Source organism: Somniosus microcephalus, chromosome 13 (genome assembly GCF_052327205.1).
Source record: "Somniosus microcephalus isolate GS21.2 chromosome 13, FLI_Smic_1.0, whole genome shotgun sequence".
NCBI classification, from domain to species: domain Eukaryota; kingdom Metazoa; phylum Chordata; class Chondrichthyes; order Squaliformes; family Somniosidae; genus Somniosus; species Somniosus microcephalus.
In genome coordinates this window covers 148,834,392-148,859,801 of record NC_140999.1, presented here as the reverse complement: position 1 = coordinate 148,859,801, position 25,410 = coordinate 148,834,392, and the positions used below count along the sequence as shown (strand labels likewise).

At 43.5% G+C, this 25,410-nt stretch overlaps 1 protein-coding gene across 1 annotated transcript in view; it reads right to left on the bottom strand.

Annotated features, from left to right (window-relative positions):
* Window positions 1-25,410, bottom strand: part of LOC147108646 (cadherin-4-like) — a 735,941-nt gene that overhangs the window by 304,848 nt on the left and 405,683 nt on the right. The gene's annotated exons all lie outside the window — the stretch shown is intronic.

Below are 25,410 nucleotides of genomic sequence, written 5' to 3'. Positions count from 1 at the left end.
CAACTGCGAAGAATGCTGAATACGTTTCTCAGTCCCCAGTCCACTTTATCTTCACATTCTTACTTAAGAGTGTGTGAGCTGCATGAAAGAAATCTCCCAGTCAGTTAAGCGAAGCTGCTTCCATTTACTATTTAAACAGTTCCATTACCAAAGATGAATGAACTAGACAAGAGATGCATCACTATCCCAAAAATAATTAAACCTGACTTGTTAAATATACTTAGGAAGGGATGTAACAAATTCACCTTTAATCAGGTACATAGTTACAGACACATCTGTACTTTCAATGTAATATAACAACTGATTTACAAGGGCTTTCATCTTTAATCGGCCCTTTTTGGATTAACATTACAATAACTTTAATTATTGTATCATTGGACGAGAATCTCAATTGCAGTCTCATCTCTTATGAAGTTAAGTTTTAACCATTTCCTTCTATTAGGTGGAAAAAGCTATAGGAAGCAACTGAATGCGAGAGATAAGCCATAGCCCTCTGAGTGATGCAATAAAGTGACCTACAGTCACTGTTGTTACAATGAAGGACTATTGCTTTGAGGCACTCACTGAATTGATGAAACAGTCATTGATATACCAAGATTGCAGTCAGCACTCTGCTGGCATGGATTAAAGATGTGAGCTGAAGCTTAAAATTATGCATTCAGTTTGCCAATTCAGGCATTTTAAGGTCTCACTTTGATCACTTTCCTAAGTCTCCGGGCAACATTTGAGCAATATTGCCCACATAATATTGAAATGTTTGCATATCCTGCTAAAGAAGTTCACTTTGTTTAGACTTGTGACCAATATTGAGTTTTCTCCCTACCAGATCTGTTTACATAGAAACATAGAAGATAGGAGCAGGAGTAGGCCATTCGGCCCCTCGAGCCTGCTCCGCCATTCAATGAGATCATGGCTGATCATCCAAATTCAGTACCCTGTCCCTGCCTTCTCCCCATATCCCTTGATCCCTTTAGCCTTAAGAAATATATCCAAATCTTTCTTGAATATATTTAATGAACTGGCCTCCACCGCCCTCTGTGGCCGAGAATTCCACAGGTTCACCACTCTCTGGGTGAAGAAATTCCTCCTCATCTCAATCCTAAATGGCTTACCCCTTATCCTTAGACTATGACTCCTGGTTCTGGACTCCCCGGCCATCAGAAACATCCTTCCTGCATCTAGTCTGTCCAGGCCTGACAGAATTTTATACGTTTCGATGAGATCCCCTCTCAATCTTCTAAACTCCAGTGAGTATAAGCCCAATCGACACAATCTCTCCTCATACGTCATTCCTGCCAGCCCAGGTATCAGCCTGGTGAATCTTCGCTGCACTCCTTCCATGGCAAGAACGTCCTTTCTCAGGTAAGGCGACCAAAACTACACACAATACTCAAGGTGCGGTCTCACCAAGGCCCTGTACAACTGTAGCAAGACATCCTTGTTCCTGTACTCGAACCCTCTTGCTACGAAGGCCAACATACCATTTGCCTTCTTAACCGCCTGCTGCACCTGCATGCTTACCTTCAGCGACTGGTGCACAAGAACACCCAGGTCTCTTTGCACTTCCCCTTCTCCCAATCTATTGCCATTCAAATAATAATCTGCCTTCCTGTTTTTGCCACCAAAGTGGATAACCTCACATTTATCCACATTATAGTGCATTTGCCATGTTTCTGCCCAATCACCCAATCTGTCCAAATCGTACTGGAGTTTCAAGACATGCTCCTCACAGCATACCCTCCCACCCAGCTTTGTGTCATCTGCAAATTTGGAGATATTACATCCAATTCCCTCGTCCAGATCATTAATATATATTGTGAACAGCTGGGGTCCTAGGACCAATCCTTGCAGTACCCCACTAGTCACTGCCTGCCACTCGGAAAATGACCCGTTTATTCCAACTCTTTGCTTTCTGTCCGCCAACCAGTTCTCTATCCAAGTCAATACCTTGCCCCCAATCCCATGTGCCTTAATTTTACATGCTAATCTCTTATGTGGGACCTTATCGAAAGCCTTCTGAAAGTCCAAATACACCACATCCACTGGTTCTCCCTTATCTATTTTATCAGTTACATCCTCAAAAAAATTCCAGTAGATTAGTCAAGCATGATTTACCTTTTGTAAATCCATGTTGACTTTGTCCAATCCTGTCACTGCTTTCCAAGTGCTCTGCTATTACATCTTTTATAATGGACTCTAGCATTTTCCCCACTACCGATATCAGGCTTACCGGTCTATAATTCCCCGCTTTTTCTCAACCACCTTTTTTGAATAGTGGGGTAACATTAGCTACCCTCCAATCCATGGGTACTGTTCCAGAGTCTATCGAGTTCTGGAAGATGACCAGCAATGCATCTACTATTTCTAGGGCCACTTCCTTAAGTACCCTGGGATGTAGATTATCAGGCTCTGGGGATTTATCGGCCTTCAGTCCCATCAATTTTCCTAACACCATTTCCCTACAAATACTGATTTCTTTCAGTTCCACCCTTTCATCAGACCCTATGTTCCCCGGCATCTCTGGGAGGTTATTTGTGTCCTCCTTTGTGAAGACAGAACCAAAATATGTATTTAGTTGGTCTGCCATTTCTTTGTTCCCCATTATAAATTCCCCTGATTCTGACTGCAAGGGACCTACGCTTGACTTCACCAATCTTTTTCTCTTCACATATCTATAAAAGCTTTTACAGTCAGTTTTTATGTTCCCTGAAAGCTTACTCTCATATTCTATTTTCCCTTTCTTAATTAATCCCTTTGTCCTCCTTTGTTGAATCCTAAACTGCTCCCAATCCTCAGGATTATTGCTTTTTCTGGCCAATTTATATGTCCTCTCCTTGGATCTTATGCTATCCCTAATTTCCCTTGTTAGCCATGGTTGAGTCACGTTTTTTGTTTTATTTTTATGCCAAACTGGGATGAACAAATTCTGTAGCTCATCCATTCGGTCTTTGAATGTTTGCCATTGCCTATCCACCGTCAACCCTTTGAGTGCCATTCCCCAATCAATCCTACCCAACTTGCTCCTCAGACCATCGTAGTTTCCTTTATTTAAATTGAGGACCCTAGTCTCTGAGTCAACTGCTTCATTCTCCATCTTATTGAAGAATTCGATCAGATTATGATCGCTCCGACCCAAGGGGCCTCGTACAACAAGATTGCTAATTAATCCTTTCTCGTTACCTAATACCCAGTCTAAGATGGCCTGATCTCTGGTTGGTTCCTCTCTGGTTTACTCTTCTGCTCTCTGGATCTCATGAAATCCTCCTTGTCCTATGCTATCTTTTCAACCTCTTAGTCCCAATTCACTTTCTTACTATTTAAAAATTTGCTCTGATTCATTCTATCCATATGAAAAGGTAGCCCTTTATCCTTGTTTTCAAATCCTTCCATGGACTCGCCCCTCCCTATCTCTGTAATCTCTTTCAGCTCCACAACCGCTCCCCCTCCCTGGCCCCCCGAGATATCTGCGCTCCTCAAATTCTGCCCTCTTGAGCATCCCTGATTATAATCGCTCAACCATTGGTGGCCGTGCCTTCAGCTGCCTAGGTCCCAAGCTCTGGAACTCCCTCCCTAAACCTCTCCGCCTCTCTTTCCTCCTTTAAGATGCTCCTTAAAACCTACCTCTTTGACCAAGCTTTTGGTCATCTGCCCTAATTTCTTCTTATGTGGCTCGGTGCCAAATTTTTCTCTCATAATACTTCTGTGAAGCACCTTGGGGCATTTTACAATGTTAAAGGCACGATATAAATACAAGCTGTTGTTGTTGACCCTCTTGCACTTCTAATTACCACTTTATTGTCCTATATCAGTGCTTTCTAAAGTTATAAAAGCTGGTGTTAGCTCTCAAATGTTCCATTGCATTGAAAGTTCTGGCCTAAACCATGATCACCAGTATGGCTTTCTGCATGGCCATTCCCCTAATGTCCCTGCACATATGCTATGTACTCAGGGGCAATCTACATCACTTTGATGAATCACCTCTCTTGGCCTTGGATATCTCCAAAACCTTAGACAAGATCTGGTACCATGTACTTCTAAAGAAGCTACCACCATATATGGCCTTCCATAAAAGTTACATCCACAGCAGTCTAGTTCCTTTTCAAATCACTATCTATGCTGCAGTTGATGACTCATCCTTTTTTCGTTAACTCAGGAGCTCCCCAGGGCTCTGTTTACTCTCTACTCTTTACTCTTTCTTCTTCACATCAATGACCTCCTCCATTATCCATCCCTATCAACCCTTTTGTTGATGCTACCATTCACCTACTTCCTTCAAACTGCACATCAAGAGTGGACAATTTCAAATCCCTCACTAGCTGACTCACATCTTCATCTCCACCATGCCCTTCAGTAGATAATGAAAACCTGGTTTCTTTCAATTCCTCACTGACATTTAAAAAAAAGTGTTCTGACAAGTCTAACCAACAGCTACCACCTCTTACCTTTGATAGCTCCACCCTTAGTTCTTTATCAATCAACACTCTTGGCCTCACTATCTTCTCTGGTCAAAAATAGAACTCCCACATCTCTTTCATTACTAATGCTGCATCCAAGATGCTTGGCTTCCACTTCCATGCCAAACATTTCTTTTCCCCTCAACATTCCCCTATAAAGCCCAAATCTTCCACGAGTTGAATACTGCTCTAATATCTGGAAAGGCCTTTCAAGCAAAACCTCTTGTACTTCTGACAGGATACAAGGAAATGTTTGTCATTTGCTGGGCAGTCCCTCTCTCACCTGCAGCCTGAAAGCTTCCTCTCTCTGTCACAACCTTTCTTGCCTGTCTCTCTATTGATTGATACTATTGTGGCCAGTGTGCCTCTGAACATTCCTCTGATGTTTCATCCAAGCAAGAAATGAGTCATCCTATACAGACTCTCTCATCCTTACATTCGCACTGTGTTGAAATCATGCATCATCTCCTACTCACTCATTTTTTCCTGCGACCTCAAAACCGGAGAATTATTTATTGCCTCCAGCCTTCCTTGACCCCAGCTATTCACAATATATATTAATGATCTAGACAAGGGAACTGAATGTAATATCTCCAAATTTGCAGATGACACAAAGCTGGGTGGGCGTGTGTGCGGTGAGGAGGATGCCGAGAAACTCCAGGATGATTTGGACAGGTTGGGTGATTCGGCAAAAGCATGGCAGATGCAATATAATGTGGATAAATGTGAGGTTGTCCACTTTGGTGGCAAAAACAGGAAGGCAGATTATTATCTGAATGGCAATAGATTGGGAGAAGGAGAAGTGCAACGAGACCTGGGTGTCCTTGTGCACCAGTCGCTGAAGGTAAGCATGCAGGTGCAGCAGGCGGTTAAGAGGGCAAATGGCATGTTGGCCTTCGTAGCGAGAGGGTTTGAATACAGGAACAAGGATGTCTTGCTGCAGTTGTACAGGGCCTTGGTGAGACCACATCTTGAGTATTGTGTGCAGTTTTGGTTGCCTTATCTGAGGAAGGATGTTCTTGCCATGGAAGGAGTTCAGCGAAGATTCACCAGGCTGATATCTGGGATGGCAGGAATGACATATGAGGAGAGATTGGGACGATTGGGCTTGTACTCGCTGGATTTTAGAAGAATGAGAGGGGATCTCATTGAAACTTATAAAATTCTGACAGGACTGGACAGACTAGATGCAGGAAGGATGTTCCCAATGGTCGGGGAGTCCAGAACCAGGGGTCACAGTCTAAGGATAAGGGGTAGGCCATTTAGGACAGAAATGAGGAGGAATTTCTTCACCCAGAGAGTGGTGAACCTGTGGAATTCTCTACCACAGAAGGCAGTAGAGGCCAATACATTAAATATATTCAAGAAGGAGTTGGATATATTTCTTAAGGCTAAAGGGATCAAGGGGTATGGGGAGAAAGCAGGGACCGGGTACTGAATTTGGATGATCAGCCATGATCGCAGGCTCGAGGGGCCGAATGGCCTACTCCTGCTCCTATCTTCTATGTTTCTATGTTTCTTCCCTTCCTTCTACAAATGTCAGGCTTTTTAAATCCAAAGCTTGCTATCATATAATCACTACTTCTTGATTTACTTGTATTTTTCTTTTATTCTTTTCAACATTAGCATCTTATGTACAAATACCTGGAATAACCCATCCAAACTAAGTAGCACACTATGCATCCTGATTAGTTGATAGACTAAGCTCAATGATGGTCAGGAAAAGTGTGTTTTAGAAAATAAAACTCTAAAAATTTACTACACAACACCTATATTCAAATCCACAATTAATTGAAACTAGGCTGTGATTCTACTGAGCTTTGAAGCTGAAAATTCAGTTCCACCTCCAGTACCCCTAACCTAGTGACTCTAGCCATCATCTCAAGGTCACTCCTGCTGGCCATTTGGACCCAGAATGGTGTTCCCAACCTTAAAGATACAGTTCTACAGCAATAAAGTCTTGGAGCTAAAATACTAACACTATTGCATCAATTAAATTAACTTATTTAATCCTCCAATTAAGTTTCCTTTGAAAAGTTTATAAAACATGGCAGGACTTCATTATTTGATGGTGTCCAATATAATTTTATTTTATTTGATGCATCTGAAAAAGCACAGGGAGAGATTATCTGGTCCAGAGCTTGACCCATCCAGATTTGGTGCAGACTTCTACACTATCACCCTGCCTCCCAGTCAGGCAATCACATGAAATCAGTAATATTACAAGCAGATCCAGAAATTAATGAAAAAAAACCTAAAAATTATTAACTTTTCAGTTAGGATACAGTAATTGCACTACAAAATCTGGTCTAAAATTCTCAGTTTAAACAGGATTTTACAGCCTGAAGTTATTTAGTGCATGGCAGGCTTGGTGTAGAAAGTGTGGGTGTGATATGTACAGCTGTTTTACACACAAATGGATCGCCTAGTGTCAGTCCAATTTATTCCTCTGAGCTCTGTATTTTTCCTCTCTTTCTGTCCCCTGATGGTTTTCTTCACTTCTAACCTTATTTTCTTCTCTGCCCAGATCTTTCTCCCCCCACCCCCCTTGGTGTCTTTGAACTCTTTGCAGGTTGGATATTGTTGGTGTCTCTGTCCTGATTTCTCCGTTTTCCCCACGTCCGTCTCCAACATCTCTCATGATCTCTTCTACTCATTTGTGCCTCCTGTGATCTCTCGCCTCTCTCCCCCCCTCACCAGTATCTCCAATAATTCACATCATTACTAAAAACTGGTTGTTCCCCTTCAGACTTTGTAGCAGTGATGTGCCAAATAACTGCCTGAATCCATGAGGTTAAAGCTTAAAATTAAAGGCTTTTATTACGTAAGAACATGACATCAAGTTAACACAGGGCAACCGTCATTCATCACCAACCCAGCCCTTGGTAGAACATTCCAGAAGAGGGGCGGGGCTAGGGACGAGCATTAGTGGTTACACCGGTGGAACATTCCAGACATTAACAAGTATAACAACAACAACACCACAAATGCCAGAACACAGAGTTATTTCATCACATTCACCCCCTGCTATAGATTCAGTCTGTCAGGAGGTCTGATAATCCTCTGGGAATAACGTAACTCTTGCTGAGGCTCCTCCCGGAGTACTAACTCCGCTTCATTCGAATTCCCAGAATCATCAGTATTTTCCACACTGAGGGTTTGTGTCTCTGAAGGTCCAATACCACGATTGAAAACTCTACTCTCAGAGTCGAACTCTTTGAGCTCCAGCAGGTGCAAGATCTTTAATAGAGACCGTATCCTCTCGCCCATCCGGATATTGAATATACGCATACTGGGGATTAGCATGGAGGAGTTGTACTTCCTCCACCAGTGGATCAGTCTTGTGGCCTCTCATGTCTGCGCAACAACACAGGGCCCGTGGTCATCAACCATGTGGGTAACATTACTCCATTAGTAGCTTTTCTTGGAAAACTAAACATCCTTTCATGAGGGGTGGCATTCGTCGCTGTACACAAAAGAGACCTTATGGAATGCAGCACGTCTGGCAGGACATCCTGCCAGCGAGAGGTCGGCAGGCCTCGCGACTTCAGAGACTGTACGATAGCCTTCCACACTGTCGCATTTTCTTTCTCGACCTGCCCATTACCACGAGGGTTATAGCTGGTAGTTCTACTTGTTGCAATCCCTTTCGATAGCAAAAACTGTTGCAATTCTTCGCTCATAAAGGAAGAACCCCTATCATTATGTATATAGTTAGGCATGCCAAACAAGGAAAACAGTTGGCAGAGGCATTTAATTACAACAGCACTAGTCACATCCGGACAGGGGATAACAAAAGGGAACCGAGAGTACTCGTCTATAATATTAAGAAAATAGACATTACGGTTGCTCGATGGAAGGGGAGCTTAAAAATCAAGACTCAAACGCTCAAATGGTCGAGTTGCTTTAATAAGATGAGCTGGCTCAGACGGCTTATAGAAGCGGGGTTTGCATTCAGCACAAACACGACAGGTTCTGGTCATTGTCCGGACCTCCTCAATAGAGTAGGGTAGATTGTGGGACTTAATGAAGTGGTTCATTCTGGTAACCCCAGGGTGGCAGAGTGCGTCGTGGAGACTTTGAAGCTTATCTATACCTAGACTAGCACATACTCCTCGTGACAAAGCATCCGATGGCTCATTAAATACTCCAGGCCTGTACTGAATATCATAGTCATATGTTGACAGTTCTATTCGCCATCTTAAAATCTTATCATTTTTGATCTTGCCTCTCTGCTTAGTGTTGAACATAAAGGCCACGGATCGCTGGTCAGTAATGAGCGTAAAACGTTGGCCAGCGAGATAATGTCTCCAATACCTGACTGCTTCGATAATTGCCTGTGCCTCCTTTCCCACTGAAGAATGTCGAACTTCTGGTCCTTGCAATGTACAAGAGAAGAAAGCTACTGGTCTACCAGCTTGGTTAAGAGTTGCTGCCAATGCAAAATCAGATGCATCACTTTCCACTTGAAAAGGGATCTTCTCATCCATGGCACATACCACTGCTTTCTCAATGTCCCGTTTGATATTAAGGAAAGCCTCCTGAGCTTCCGCCGATAGCAGAAAAGACGTCGACTTAATAAGAGGTCGGACTTTATCTGAGTAGTTAGCCACCCACTGGGCATAGTACGAGAAGAATCCCAGACACCTTCTTAAAGCTTTTACAGTGTGAGGTAAAGGTAATTCCTTAAGTGGGCGTAATCTTTCAGGATACATAGATACATAGATACATAGAAGATAGGAGCAGGAGTAGGCCATTCGGCCCTTCGTGCCTGCTCCGCCATTCGATGAGATCATGGCTGATCCTTTAATTCAGTATCCCGTCCCCGCCTTCTCTCCGTAACCCTTAACCCCTTTTGCCCGTAGAAATATATCTAATTCCCTCTTAAATATATTTAATGAGCTGGCGTACACTGCCCTCTGTGGCAATGAGTTCCACAGGTTCACCACTCTCTGAGTGAAGAAATTCCCCCTCATCTCTGTCCTAAATGGTTTAGCCCTTATCCTTAAATTATGTCCTCTAGTTCTGTTCTCACCCGCCAAGGGAAACATTCCTTCTGCATCCAGTCTGTCTAGACCTGTCAGAATTTTATACACTTCTATGAGGTCCCCTCTCAATCTTCTAAACTCCAGTGTGTACATCCCTAAACTACATAGTCTCTCCTCATAGGTCATTCCCGCCATTCCTGGTATCAGCCTGGTGAATCGCCGCTGCACCCCCTCCATGGCAAGAACATCCTTCCTCAGATGAGGCGACCAAAACTGTACACAGTACTCGAGGTGTGGTCTCACCAGTGCCCTGTACAGCTGCAGCAAGGTATCCCTGTTCCTGTATTCTAACCCTTTTGCTATGAAGGCCAGCATACCGTTTGCCTTCTTGACCGCCTGTTGCACCTGCATGCTCGCCTTCAGTGACTGGTGTACAAGAACACCCAGGTCTCTCTGTACTTCCCCCTCTCCCAATCTATTGCCATTTAAATAATAATTTGCCCTCCCGTTCCTGCACCCAAGGTGGATAACTTCGCACTTGTCCACATTATAGTGCATCTGCCATTTATCCGCCCAATCGCCCAGTCTGTCCAAATCGCTCTGGAGCTTCCTGGTCTCTTCCTCTGAGCCCACCCCCCCTCCTAGTTTAGTGTCGTCTGCAAATTTGGAAATGCTGCATCCGACTCCCTGATCCAGGTCATTAATGTAAATTGTGAACAGCTGGGGGCCCAGGACAGATCCCTGTGGTACCCCACTTGTTACTGCCTGCCATTCAGAAAATGAGCCGTTTATTCCAACTCTCTGTTTTCTATCTGACAGCCAGTTCCCTATCCACGCCAAAACTTTCCCCTTTATCCCATGAGCCTCAATTTTCCATGCTAATCTTTTATGTGGGACCTTATCGAAGGCCTTTTGGAAGTCCAGGTACACCACATCTACTGGCTCTCCCCCATCTATTCTACCAGTTACTCCCTCAAAAAATTCCAATAGATTAGTCAAGCACGATTTACCCTTTGTAAATCCATGTTGACTCTGTCCTATCCTGTCCCCATTTGCTAAGTGCTCCGCTATTTCATCCTTAATGATGGACTCCAGCATTTTGCCCACAACTGATGTAAGGCTTACAGGTCTGTAATTACCTGCTTTTTCCCTACCCCCCTTTTTGAATAGTGGGGTAACGTTAGCTACCCTCCAATCCATCGGCACTGTTCCCGAGTCTAATGAATTCTGAAAAATCATCCTTAGTGCATCCGCTATCTCTAGGGCCACCTCCTTCAGTACCCTAGGATGCATGTTATCAGGCCCTGGGGATTTGTCCACCTTCAATCCCTTTAGCTTCCTTAACACCATATCCTTAGAGATATTGATTTGCGTCAGTTCCTCCTTTGCCAATGTCCCTATTTTTCCCGATATCCCAGGGAGGTTTTTTGTGTCTTCCTTCGTAAAGACTGACCCAAAGTATGCATTTAGTTGATCTGCCATTTCCTTATTTCCCATTATATATTCCCCCGTATCTGACTGCAATGGACCAACTTTGGTTTTCACCAGTCTTTTCCTTTTGATATACTTATAAAAGCTTTTGGAGTTAGTTTTTATATTTTCCGCCAGCTTGTTTTCGTAAGCTATTTTGCCCCTCTTGATTATGCCCTTTGCCCTCCTTTGCTCTATCTTAAACTGTTCCCAATCTTCCGCTCTGGCGCTTTTTTTGGCTATTTTATACGCCCTATCTTTGGATTTTATGCTGTCTCTAATTTCCCCTGTTATCCACGGTTGAGTCACCTTTTTAGATTTCCTTTTATGCCAGATTGGTATAAACAATTTTTGCAATTTTGTCATTCTATCTTTAAATGTTTGCCATTGTTTATCTACCTCCAGTCCTCCCAGGAACGTTGTCCAATCAGACCTACTCAGTTCCCGTCTCATGGCATCATAATTCCCCTTGTTTAAATTCAGGACCTTAGTCTCTGAGTCAATTTCTTCGCTCTCCATTTCGAGTGAGGATCTGGCCCGATTACCCCATTCTCCACAACGCAACCAAGAATACACAAACATGTAGTATTGAAGGTACACTTGTTTTTGTTGTAGGTCAGGTTTAACCTCTTTGCAGTCTCTAGGAACTTCGCGAGATTTTGATCATGCTCCCGTTGGTCGCGCCCACAGATAGTAACATTGTCCAGGTACGGGAATGTTGCTTCCGACGCATATTCATCCACCATACGATCCATTTCCCGTTGGAAGACGGATACCCCATTCGTCACTCCAAAGGGCACCCTAAGGAATTGGTACAGGCGCCCATTAGCTTCGAAGGCCGTATAAGGTCGGTCTTCTATTTTAATGGGGAGTTGATGGGAGGCAGACTTTAAATCAATGGTGGAGAACACACGGTACTGAGCTATCTGGTTCACCATCTCAGAAATACGAGGCAAAGGATAGGCGTCTAATTGGGTATACAAGTTTATAGTCTGGCTATAATTGACCACAAGTCTTTTCTTTTCATTAGTTTTAACCACCACCACCTGGGCACGCCACGGGCTATTACTGTGTTTGATTATTCCCTCCCGTTGAAGCCTTTCCACTTCCTCTTTTATAAATGTTTTATCTTCTGAACTATACCGTCGACTCTTAGTCGCTATAGGTCTACAATTAGGAGCAAGGTTCGCGAACAAAGGCGGCGGACTTACTTTTAAAGTAGAAAGGCCGCAGACTGTGAGTGGAGGCTGAGATCCACCATACTTAAGGGTAACGCTCTCATGCTGACACTGGAAGTCCAAGCCTAAAATTAAGTTCACACACAACTGAGGTAATATGAGGAGTTTAAAGGCCTTATACTCCTTATCCTTAACGGTCAATGTGACTTTACAATATCCAGTTACCTCCGAAGTAAGGGACTTGGACGCCATCACAATTTCACTTCGAGTGGGATACACCTTCAATGAACAGGAGTTAACAAGGTTGGGGTGTATAAAACTTTCAGTACTGCCACAGTCTATCAAACACCCAGTAGGACGACCATTAATAAGAACATAAGAACATAAGAAATAGGAGCAGGAGTAGGCCAATCGGCCCCTCGAGCCTGCTCTACCATTCAATAAGATCATGGCTGATCTGATCCTAACCTCAAATCTTATATCACTCTGCATCTACCTGAACCCATGTGATCTCCCGGGAGAGGCAAAAAACCAGATAAAGACCCAATGGCCAATTTGGGAGAAAAAAATCTGGGAAATTCCTCTCCGACCCATCTAGGCGATCGAAATTCTTCCAGGAGATCACTCTGTCCATATATTTTCTACAGTACTTACCTTCTGTAAAGGCGATCTCCACCCCAGCCTGATGTCCATCTTGATGTCCATCATAGATTTCGACAAGGAACACGGTATGGTCTGGTCAACCGTAGCTGAGGCTAGAGTAAAACGATAGGCGGCAGCAGAGAAGACATCGGGTACAGGATTACCCTTACACACTTTACTAAAATGTCCCCGTTTCTTACATTTAAAACAGGTAGCCTCTCTGGCTGGGCATCTTTGCCTGGGGTGCTTAGATTGGCCACAAAAATAACAGTTAGACCCATGGGGTACAGCCGCAACAATAGGATTAAGTGGAGGCTCCATTGGTGTTATGGATGCCTCCATACTCGGAACACATGAGGCTGAGAGAGATGCATGGGCTGATGCATAGGATGCCTCCATACTCGGAACACATGAGGCTGAGAGAGACGCATGGGCTGATGCATACACTTCTAAATTCTTCTGGGCTACATCTAACGATCGAGCAGTAGCGACGACCGTTTTTAAAACTAACGAGTCATTCTCGAGGAGTCTCTCTAATATAATTAGATCGGAGGCCAGATATGAAAGAATCGCGGATGGCTTCTTCCTGATACACTATGGCAGAGACAGCCTTGTAGTTGCAATCCTTAGCCAAAGCCTTAAGGTCCTGCAGGAAATCGTCCAGAGATTCCTCGGGTAATTGCCTGCGAGTAGACAAAAGATACCTGGCGTATACTTCATTAACCGACTTAAGGTACTGGGCTTTATGTAGTAATATCTTCAATTATCGAGTAAGTTTGATGACTTACCAAGTTGGTTAGAAGACCCAACTTGTTAACCGTCGAATCGACCGATGCGATGAAGTGTTCAAAACATCGAAGCCAATGCGTAAATTTCTTTGACGCGTCTGCCGAATGGGGATCGATATCCAGACGCTCTGGTTTCAAAAATCGATCCATCTTCCAAAAGTTGTTACTTAATAAAATTGATGTGCCAAATAACTGCCTGAATCCATGAGGTTAAAGCTTAAAACTAAAGGCTTTTATTAAGTAAGAACATGGCATCAAGTTAACACAGGGCAACCATCATTCATCACCGACCCAGCCCTTGGTACAACATTCCAGAAGAGGGGCGGGGCTAGGGAGGAGCATTAGTGGTTACACCGGTGGAACATTCCAGATATTAACAAGTACAACAACAACAACAACACAAATGCCAGAACACAGAGTTATTTCATCACAAGCAGCACAGATGCAAGGCTATTGCCACCAACAGTTCCGAAGAACCCTTGTAATAGTTTTGCTCTCGGCCAACTGGCCATTGTTCCTCCTCTTACTTCTCTCAAAACAAACTTAACGTAAATTACAGTGGAAAATATTCCACTTCAGTGTCAGCACTCTGCATTGTGCAGCATCATGGTGGCACATGGTCAGCATTTTCTACCCTCCTCCAAACTGAAGTTAAATTTGAATGAACAGTAGAATCATTGGTCAGGGTGAAAGGAATGCTGAGGCAAGCTGCAGGAAACGGTGCCAGTGGCCACTTTTCCAAATCACAGCCTTGTTCATTCCTTCCTTTCCATCAAACCATCCCACTATATTAATTGGGTGCTTTTGGCACTTTACCTATGCAACAACAGTCAATGCACTTCAAATTAATTGTTTTGATATGAAGCACATGGAGACATTTCGGAGATGCGATAATGCCCTCTACAAGTGGAAGCCTTTTCTTTCTCACTGGTGCAGAAGAATACCTTATACATTCATTCCAGCATTGGGGTACAAACAGGGTAGAATTCCTATTACAACTAGATATCTTTGACTAACAGTGGCCGAGTACAGATTACATTTAAACTGCTATTGAAGTCTTTTACTTCCCCCCCCCCCCCCTTACAGCACAGAACACACTCCAAAATAATTCTAATATACATATTCATTAAGGGTTCTGAATATTCTGAATTTAAATAAGCTGGAGTCCTCTTTTCAGTCTACCAGTTTTCCTGAAGAGTGTCCTCGAACTTAATGCTCAATATTGGATTCATCCTGCACAATACATTCTCTTTCCATTGACTCATATTGTACAGAAAATGAATACAAAACATGTTGACCACATAAACTGCTAATGTAGAGATTTTACATTTGACTATAAAACAGAATTTGTAAAGGAAAGGTTTTAAATACAGTTTTGTTAATTTAATGTACCCACAAAGAGAAAATCAGCCTTGCTATTTTGGCTGACTGCTTCTTTTTAAAGCCGACCCAATGACCTTGGATTGCTGTGTACTGACTTCCAATTATCTCCCCGTGTGCACTGCAGCGCCCTTGATGCATGTGCAAAGGAGGAAGAATTTAAAGAGAAGTAACATTTTTGTGATAAAGACAGACCATGCAGCTGGAGAAGAAAAGTCCCTTTCACAATTTTTTCCCGGCCTTGGCGCTTTTGCTAAATTCATTTTGAAAAATAACTTTTCACAAAGTTGATGCTAACAGCTGAAAACGAAATGTCTTTCCCAATATTGATCAAGTTTAGATACTTGTTTATCCATCTCACAATATTAAAATGCCATGTATCTTGCCTAGAATCAACTTTTAATTTCTATCAGAGGAGACTCCTGCACATTTGACATTTATATGTATATAAAATGGCCGGTTATATCTAATTAAGAAAACACATATACAAAAATCACTGAGTTCTCAAGCTTTTCTGTGGGATTACTAGTGGTTAATGTTCACTGTTGATTTCATCCTTCAAAGAATGTGAAAAACATTTTCCACATAGATTTCCAAATTTTGAACTGCATTTTTTAAAAACAAAATTGTACAAGTAATTTTTATTCTGCCTGTAAAGATCCCCCCCCCAATACTGCAGGAAACCACACACTACATCATAAAACGTTTTATTATTCACTTGAAAAACAAGCCTTTCCTTCAAACACTATTTGAATATTCAGATAATCGCCTACACATCATTATAATTATTCCAAATGTGGTGCAGAAGAAGAAAACAAACCAAAAGATATGTGGTGACTGTGCTGAATACACTGTTCTCACTGGCTGATTCAACCATGTAGGAATGTTGCTGTCAATTTACATGTGCCTTTTTTTGTCGATTGATATTTTATTTCCATATTGTTTTTCTCTGCATGATTGGTTACTTGAGTAACATTGAGCTACAATTTCTTTATTAAGAAGTTTCTGCCTCAATATTTCTGTCCCCCTCCTACTGGGTTATCTTGACTGGAAATACAGACATTTTGATTTATTTGGAGGTGATGCAGACCAGTTTCTTCGCTCTGGCCCAGCACTGCACTGTAGATAGATGCTGATGGAGAAAGCATGACTGACAAGAGGCCAGCATTCCAACTGATTCACAGCACAGTGCATGGATGTGCTGTACTACAGAGCTGACCTTGATTACTGAAAAATGAGGACATTCTTGAGTCAGAGAGCAACAATGTTCAATTAAAAATATCCACATGTGATTTCATACTGGAATTAAGTATAATTATTGGGACAGACAATTGTCTAAAGAGCACACAGTGTTCAATAAACTTTGAAAGTATTAAACTGTGGGCAAGTTACTAGAGGGCATCCATGAAATTCTATCTAGCAAGGAGTCAATGCCTCCAAGGGGAGAAAGAGGGAGAAAACTGGCAGAAAAATGAGGGAAGAGAAAAAAATAATCAATCAAAACGGCTAATCTTGGCCATCATCATGATTTATATTTAGGACACCTTACACTACACACTATGTGGTGAGAAAGATTACATTCAGAGCAAGTATTATGCAGCAGCAATTTACGCAACTTGGCGGAAAACAGAAAATAGTCATTCTCCAACGAACGCCTCATCCTTCTCAGGAAATAATATAAGCAAATGCAAGTATACAAGGCAAAATGATCACATCAACAACCAAACCTAAATACTAAAGATGATAAATTTAAATAAGGTTAGTTAAGTTTTTTTGGTACAATTTCAATCATCTTGAAGATGGAGAGAGTCGTTTCTTGGGCTGCATATCAATAGTTTTCCTGGTTGGAGCCTGAAACAGCCATGGATAAATGCTGAAACAGACTGAAAGGAAAGAAGCACATGGGATAACGTTTCGTAGTGGTGTTGAATACTGGAACAGTGACATTCAGTTCCACAAACACAAGACTGATCCTCACTCTGCTCAGTTTCTGATCTACATCACATTAAGTAGAAGTTGTGGTGTCGGACTGCAAGGGGGAGGGGGAAAAAATAGGACATTCTCATCTGGGTGGCACCTACAACCACCTGGCAAACATCTCCAGTGGGCAATGGCAGTGGTCATAGAGTATATGCCACACCCAGCTTGCCTTTTTCACCATAATCAAGGCATGCAAACCAGGCAGATCTAAAGATGGGGAATAAATTACAAGGAAAAACAATGCATTTAAGAAAGTTAAAAGAGGAAACAATTGAAAATGTTTTACTGTCATTTCAATTAGTTTGACCTTTATGGGTCACATTCGGGTTAAAAAACAAGATAGTTGTTTTCTAAGCAGTAATTTGTGCAAGGTTTATTGAAATAATTAAGGTCTTCAAGATCAACTTTCACTCCAATTCAATTATACTCAAATTTGGTTAAACAAATTTGTAATGTTGCAGTTCTGTTCATTTTGGAGCATACTGGAATTAAATTCACACACATGTTTGAAAGAGGAGTCTGGTTTGACCTTGAATTGTGCAATTTTGCATGTTAAAGCATAGTGTATTCAGTGTTGAAGGTTTTTGAATATAAACTCAGGACCCAAGCGGCAGGCGCCTAAAAGGGAATACTTAACTAACTTGCAAGGACAGTGGTGTGCAGGTAAAGCAAATTTTTTTTAATTTTTTTATAAAAGTACAATTCAAAAACCGTTGTCTGACCAGCATGAGAGATGAATTTGTAAAAATGTTTCACTGATAGGGTCGCTTTAATAACTTCCATAGTACATTTTAATGAAAGAAAATTAGCTTCTTGTTGGGGTAACAACAGAAAATGCTGGAAATACTCAGCAGCCAGGCAGCATCCGTGGAGAGAGAAACAGAGTTAACGTTTCAGGTCTGGGACCCTTCATCAGAACTGGAAAAAGCTGGAACTGTAACAGATATTAAGCAGGTGCAGAGACGGGGGGGAGGGGGGGGTTTAGGAGGGGAGGAAGGAATTGAAAGAACATACTGTGAAAATGTTGCAAATGGGAATGGCAAAATCAAACTGCATGAAAAATGGGGGCAGGGATTATTATCTGAAATTGTTGAACTCAATATTGAGTCCGGAAGGCTGTAAAGTGCCTAATCGAAAGATGAGGTGCTGTTCCTCGAGCTTACGTTGAGCTTCATTGGAACAATGTAATAGGCCGAGGACAGAGAGATCAGAGTGGGAGTGAAGCAGAGAATTAAAGTGACGGGCGACCGGAAGCTCAGGGTCACCCTTACGGGCTGAACGGAAGTGTTCTGCAAAGCGGTCGCCCAATCTGCGTTTGGTCTCCCCAATGTAGAGGAGACCGCATCGTGAGCAGCGAATACAGTATATTAAATTGCAAGAAGTACAAGTAAATTGCTGTTTCACCTGGAAGGGGTGTTTGGGGCCCTGGACAGTGGGGAGGGAGGAGGTAAAAGGGCATGTGTTGCATCTCCTGCACTTGCACGGGAAGGTGCCAGGTGAAGGAGAAGGGCTGTTGGGGGTGATTGAGGAGTGGACCAGGATGTCGTGGAGGGAGCGGTCCCTTCGGAATGCTGAAAGGGGAGGTGAGGGGAAGATGTGTTTGGTGGTGGAATCACGTTGGAGGTGGCGGAAATGGCGGAGGATGATCCGTTGAATGTGGAGGCTGGTGGGGTGAAAGGTGAGGACAAGGGGAACCCTATCGTGGTTCTGGGAGGGAGGGGAAGGGGTGAGAGCAGAAGTGCGGGAAATAGAATGAACAACTTCTCCTTTGACTCCACTCACTTCCTCCAAATTAAAAGTGTTGCTATGACAACCCGCATGGGCCTTAGCTATGCCTGCCTGTTCATGGGATATGTGGAGCACTCTTTGTTCCAGTCCTATTCGGGTCCCCTCCCTCACCTCTTTTTTTCCGGTACATCGATGACTGTATTGGTGCCGTTTCCTGCTCTCGCCCTGAACTAGATAAGTTCATTCACTTTACTTCCAATTTCCACCCTTCCCTCACCTTCACATGGTCCATCTCCGACTCTTCCCTTCCCTTCCTTGACTTCTCCGTCTCCATTTCTGGCGATCGGCTTTCGACAAACATCCACTACAAGCCCACCGGCTCCCACAGCTACCTGGACTACACTTCATCCCACGCCGCTTCCTGTAAGGACTCTATTCCATTCTCCCAGTTTCTCCGTCTCTGCCGCGTCTGTTCTGACGATGCCACTTTCCATACCAGTGCTTCCGACATGTCTTCCTTTTTCTTCAACCGAGATTCCCCTCTACTGCGGTTGACACGGCCCTTGACCGTGTCCGTTCTATTTCCCGCACTTCTGCTCTCACCCCAGGACCTGAAGAAATGGTAGGTATGGACCGAGTCGCGATGACCTTGATAGGCCTTTTTCATGCAGTGCCACTGAAATGAAGACATTATGTATTGAGTGCTTCCAAGGAAGCATTGAGCTTTACAATTAATCAGGCATCATACATCTTAGTGATGCCATTGACGAGCCTGCTGTCCCATCTTACTTTAGGAAGAGATGCATCCATGAACACTAATCAAAATTAGATATTTTCACCTCTGTCTGTGGATGTATGCGTGCGGGTACCAGAAGGTAGACACAGAGCATGTCTCATGCAGCCAGACCAGCCTGACATGATTCTATAGGTCCTTCTCTTCTTCAAACACATCAGAAAGGAGATTCTCATTGAGATCTCCACTGGTGGCAGCAATCTGCTGGGGTAATAAAAGTTTTTCAGAATTATGATCAATTGGGAGTAATAATACCAGACCAGTATCATTGGCATCTAGGAACACAGTGATATGTGCAGGCCATTCAGCCTCTCGAGCCTGTTTCACCATTCAGTAAAATAGTGATTGATCTGTACCTCAACTCCATTTACTCGCCTTTGTTCCATATTACTTGATACCCTTACCCAACAAAAAATCAATCTCAGTCCTGAAAATTTGAATATTTTACAGTATGCACCAGTGTGAACTAAAACTCACCTCTAAAACATTCAACCTGAATGCTGCAGCACTAAATGTTTGATAAATTGAATCAGGCACACTGCAGAGACTTGTATAGAACAATTGGTACAAAGACTCATGAGAACCTAAATGCCAGTAGGAAAAAAAAGAAAAATTATGAATATATTTCCATGGCTGTTTCAGTCTGTATACTCATCTTCAACCAGGAATAGTGCCATTGACAAGCCTGCTGTCCCATCTTACTTTAGGAAGAGATGCATCCATGAACACTAATCAAAATGAGATATTTTCACCTCTGTCTGTGGATGTATGCGTGCGGGTACCAGAAGGTAGACATAGAGCATGTCTCATGCAGCCAGACCAGCCTGACATGATTCTATAGGTCCTTCTCTTCTTCAAACACATCAGAAAGGAGATTCTCATTGAGATCTCTACTAAATGTTTGATAATTTGAATCAGGCACACTGCAGAGACTTGTATAGAACAATAGGTACAAAGACTCATGAGAACCTAAATGCCAGTACGAAAAAAAAAAGAAAAGTTATGAATATATTTCTGTGGCTGTTTCAGTCTGTATACTCATCTTCAGCCAGGAATAGTGCTGATATGCAACTCCAAACCTTTATATTACCATGACCTCCAGGAAACACACTACAGTTCTTCAAATGTGTATTCTCTATACTTGCTGTTCTGTACCCCAGAATGGCATTGAATGATATACAGGATTGACATTCCCACAAATTAATATTTAAATAAAGCTTCCATCTGTTTGAGATGAGCACTTCTAAGGCACTGGTCTCAAACACCAGAAAAGGCATTGGAACTCATACTGAGTGCATTTCTGGTGGGAGAATATTTGCCCATGTTCTGAACCCAGCTGCTCTATTCATGCCACAATAGGTTGCTGACATTGAAAAACTCCAGGTTTCATGCTCATATATTAGGTTTGAAGGAAGACTAAAGAAACAGCACCTTGAAGTCTCCTCTTCAATCAAGCTGTCTGTCATGTCTTGCATCTCACCTTTATGACCATTGTTGTTCAAATAATGCCCGCACTCTAACCAATTGCCCATTTTAACTACATTTCAAATGAATTCATTTTAGCAATCAGATTTCAAGCATCTCCATCGTGTAAAATGTGCTAAAGAATTCTCTACTGGGATTCAGTGAGGTATTCTTACGATATTTTATCACTAGAGTTGAGATCCATGAAACCGTGTCCCTTGAATTCAGAGTGTCCCTCCTTGGAGCTCATTTATCTGTTTAAATTTTGTGCTCTCTCATCTGATCAAATCAACTTAAGACCCAATTTTAGCTCAGGGCACGAGTTCAATGTGGGGGCAAGCAGGGTGAATGTCAAGCCCACCTGGCCATGCTGGACTGGGGCCCAGGTCACTTTTAACATCCGGGTCTCATTTCCATCTCAGTTAAGTCTCCCGTCTGATCCCAGGGGAATTATTAAGTGGCTGGTGGACAGAAGCGGGATGTCAGGCGCCACAAGGCCATTGCAGGATACATAAGGGAACGGTCCGGAGATGATTGCAGTCAGGGAGGGGTGGGGAAGCCCGGGCAGGGGAGGCCCTAGGTTTCCTAGCCCAGAGGAGCACTCATGCTCCACCTGCTCCACAAGGAAACTTACTTCTTTTAAATGACCTTTATCACCTTCTCCTTGGTAAGGCCTGCACTTGGCAGCAAACATACGACTGCCGGTTGAATTTGTGTCAGGGTCCGAATGATGTCGTTGAACCCCAACTGTTGACTATTTGAGGCACTCGCCTGCCTGCGGTGAGGGCTTCACACACTGCCCCAAACGCGCCTGTAAAAATGGTGGAGCGAAGGGCGTCGACTATTTCAAGCCCCACACACTTCCCTTTTTCATCGGGCTGGAGGGGTGGGGAGGGTTATATTGGGCCTTCAGAGTGAAAACGGAAACAAAAGGCAAAGACGCTACTGAGAATAATCAGCTCTAAAAGCAGCTCCTGCAGCTGGGCCAGAGAGAACCTTCTGCATTGACGAGAGTCGCAGATTGGGGGCGAGAAGAAAGGCAAGAAAAATGAAAGACACCAGAAGCCACCCACAGACTAATGCTTAGCATGCCAAGGGAGGCACCGCCTTTCATAAATACCATTAATAAGGAAAACACTGGAAATAATTCTACTCGTAGTAAGGTGACCTTTGGAAGCTTAAATAACAATCCAAGTTAATTTGTACAAAACTGCATTTTATGTTCCTTATAGTGCATTAGTCACTGTCAGTGCACATGTAGTGCATGGTGTTTCAGGCATCCTATCAAGGTGCACAAATCACATTAGAAAGCTTAAAGCTATGAAATCCACACACCACTGTCTTGAACATGTTCCACTTGCATCATAATGATCAACTGGAAATAAATTCAGTCATAGAACCAGACCAGTATCATTCACATATGGTGCCATATTTTACAGTGAGCACCAGTATGCGAGAAAAACACCTTAAAAATCAATTTAAATGCAGCAGCACTATAGGCTTGAGAATTTTAATAAGGCACACTGAAGAGACTTGCAAGAAATTCATTTTAATATTGGAGTCATGTAGAATTTATCAAAATAGTATCTGTACACATCCTGGGTGGCCATCATTCCCAATAAAACGAACAGACTTATTCACCCTCAATGACTCAGCCAGTGAGAGCTGGAGTCAAGGAAGATTCTAGGTTTGATTCCTTGCTTTTGTACTCTATGGGCTCGAATTTCATCGGGCTGTTGAGGTGGGATTGGAGGCATGTGGGGGGGTTAAAATCGCGAAATTGGGGGGCATGAACCCATCCCACCCCCAACCCGCCTCCATGCCCATTTCACAGTAGGCGGGTATCCGACCTGTGCTGGTTGTTATAAATCTCATCATCATGAAGAAACGACTCATGAAATAACACTGGAGGGCCAGCTGGTGCGCCGTCCAAGGAGTATAAATACTCGGCCGTGGGCTCAGCTTGCCCAGGGACATTTTGTAAGACAGGAACTAGTGAAGGACAACTAGTCTTCCATGTTTTGAAACAAGTTGATTAAAGCCTTGCTTTATACTCGAACCAAGTGCATAGTGAGTTTTATTACGTCAATTTAATCAACTTGATATCGACACCACGCTCTGAGTGATTTCGGGAACAGCCAGCTACGACTTCAACTGCAGAAGGGAACTCCGTCGCAGTAATCAATCCATCATGGACAATCTACTCAGACCCGCCCGTCTTGACCTGGACCCAAATTCACCTACAACTGCTAAGGTATGGAAACACTGGTATCGTACCTTCAGCAACTTCCTCAGGGTGTGTGGTGAGAATGTTCCTGATAAATTAGAGATACTTGCCAATTATGTATCTCATGTGTTTGACGATATCGAAGACTGTGTAGACTATGATGCCGCTATCCAAATACTACAGCAGCTATATGTCAAGTCCCCAAACAAAATTTTTGCTCGGCATCTACTGGCCACAACTCGACAACAAATCACTGATGAATTCCTTCAGAAACTTCGCAGGCTCAGCAAGTATTGTAATCTTAAAGCTGTCACAGCTGAGCAGGAGCAGGAGCAGTTAATTCGTGATTCCTTTATTTACGGGATTGCGTCTCCCTTCATTCGCCAGCGTCTGTTGGAGAATAAAACCCTCGAGCTACAGGCTGCCTATGACCAGACATGTTCCCTGGACTTAGCAAAGAGGAATGCAGATACCTATCTTTTACCTCGTGCACAGGCTGCTGCTATCACTTTTAATGACTCCTTCGATAGGTCTCGGGCGGAAGCCCTCACTGATGATGACTCTAACCCAGCAGATGACAACCCTACCCTAGAAGCCTTCACTGATGACGACCCTGCCCTAGTGGCATCTTGGCAAGCTGGAAGGAAGTGTTTCTTCTGTGGAGGTGCATTCCATTATAGGAAATTTTGTCCTGCTCGTAACGCAACCTGCAATCACTGCAGCAAGAAAGGTCACTTTTCTAAGGTATGCTAGTCAAGAGCCTCTGTTAGTAAGAAAGGCCACTTTTCTAAGGTATACTGGTCGAGAGCTCCTGTTAGTTTTGCAGCTACTATCTATGAAACTGCTCCTCCCCAAGAACCACTACTAAGGTTACAGCTGTCAAGGGTAAAACTGCTCCTCCTCCCATCACAGCTGTTTTTCCCCAATGTCTGTCCCATGCAGCCACGAAGGTTTCGGTAAATAGACACATTTTGAGTGCAGTAATTGACTCATGCAGCTCTGACAGCTTCATTAGTGAGCGGGCTGTCAGTAAGTTAAAACTGCGTATTTACCCCTCAGACAGGGAAATTGCAATGGCTCTGACGACACTGACCACCAACTCTTCCGGCTTTTGTCTTGTCGACCTTATTCTCAATGGCCGCACTTATTTCTCCACCTGGTTCGGGGTGCTCAAAAACCTATGCAGTGTTGTGCTCCTGGGACAGGATTTCCAGAAACAACACAAAAGACTCACTTTCGAGTTTGGAGGGTCAAAGCTGGAGCTTATTATTTCCAAAGTATTGTTTTGTGCGCTTTTGGCAGCTTTGTTCGATGAGCCGCCCTTGTTTGCCAATCTTTCCCCCCGATGTAAGCCCATAGTCACTAAATCATGGCGTTTCAGCCAAGATGATTGATCCTTTATCGAGGCAGAAATCTCTTGTCTTCTAGCTGATGATATCATTGAGCCATGTTCATCTTCCTGGTGGGCTCAAGTTGTCATTGTTAAAAGTCCTCTGAAGCACCACAAGAAATGTCTTTGCATCGAATACTCGCAAACTATTAACCAGCATACCGACCTGGATGCCTACCCACGACCACGCATCGATGACATGGTCAATAACCTTGCCAACTACAAGGTATTTTCAACTTTTGATTTAAAGAGCGCATATCATCAAGTACCATTAAAGGACTCTGACAAAAAGTATATGGCCCTTGAGGCCAATGGTCGGTTTTATCAGTTTTGTCACCTTCCATTTGGGGTCACCAATGGGGTGGCCGTCTTTCAATGGGCAATGGATAGCCTAGTCAAACAGGAGAACTCTGCATGCCTCATGAGCGATTCTTCAGGTTCCAGCGTCGCTCCACTCATGGGACGTCCCTACTGTCATGGTTGGCAGCTCCCAGCCCCGTGCTGCTCCGAAGATTCGTCTGATCTTCCAAAAACGACCCCCTCGTCGACGAGGTGGAACTCACGGACATTAATTCCACGTACGCGTGGTACCCTGATGGCCGGGAGTCCACTGTTTCACTCCGAGATCTGGCTCCCTGTCCAACTGGTCCCACGGACCCAACTGATAGAGGGGCCCATGGTAATGATGCCGACGCTCTGCGCTCCTTTGAAGATGACGCCCTACCTGGGACATCAAGAGATCTGCCAGCTACCCCACCGGATCCACTCAGGGAGCTGAGCGCGCCCCGTGGGATGGCCACCCGAAGCCAGGACGCCGGTCAATCCCCGGCTATCAAACAAGATGAAGCCAGCTCTGCGCCTGTGGGGACCCGCACTCGGAGTCACGATCTCCCCAGTCTCCCTCAGGTCGATAAAGGCGACATGGGCC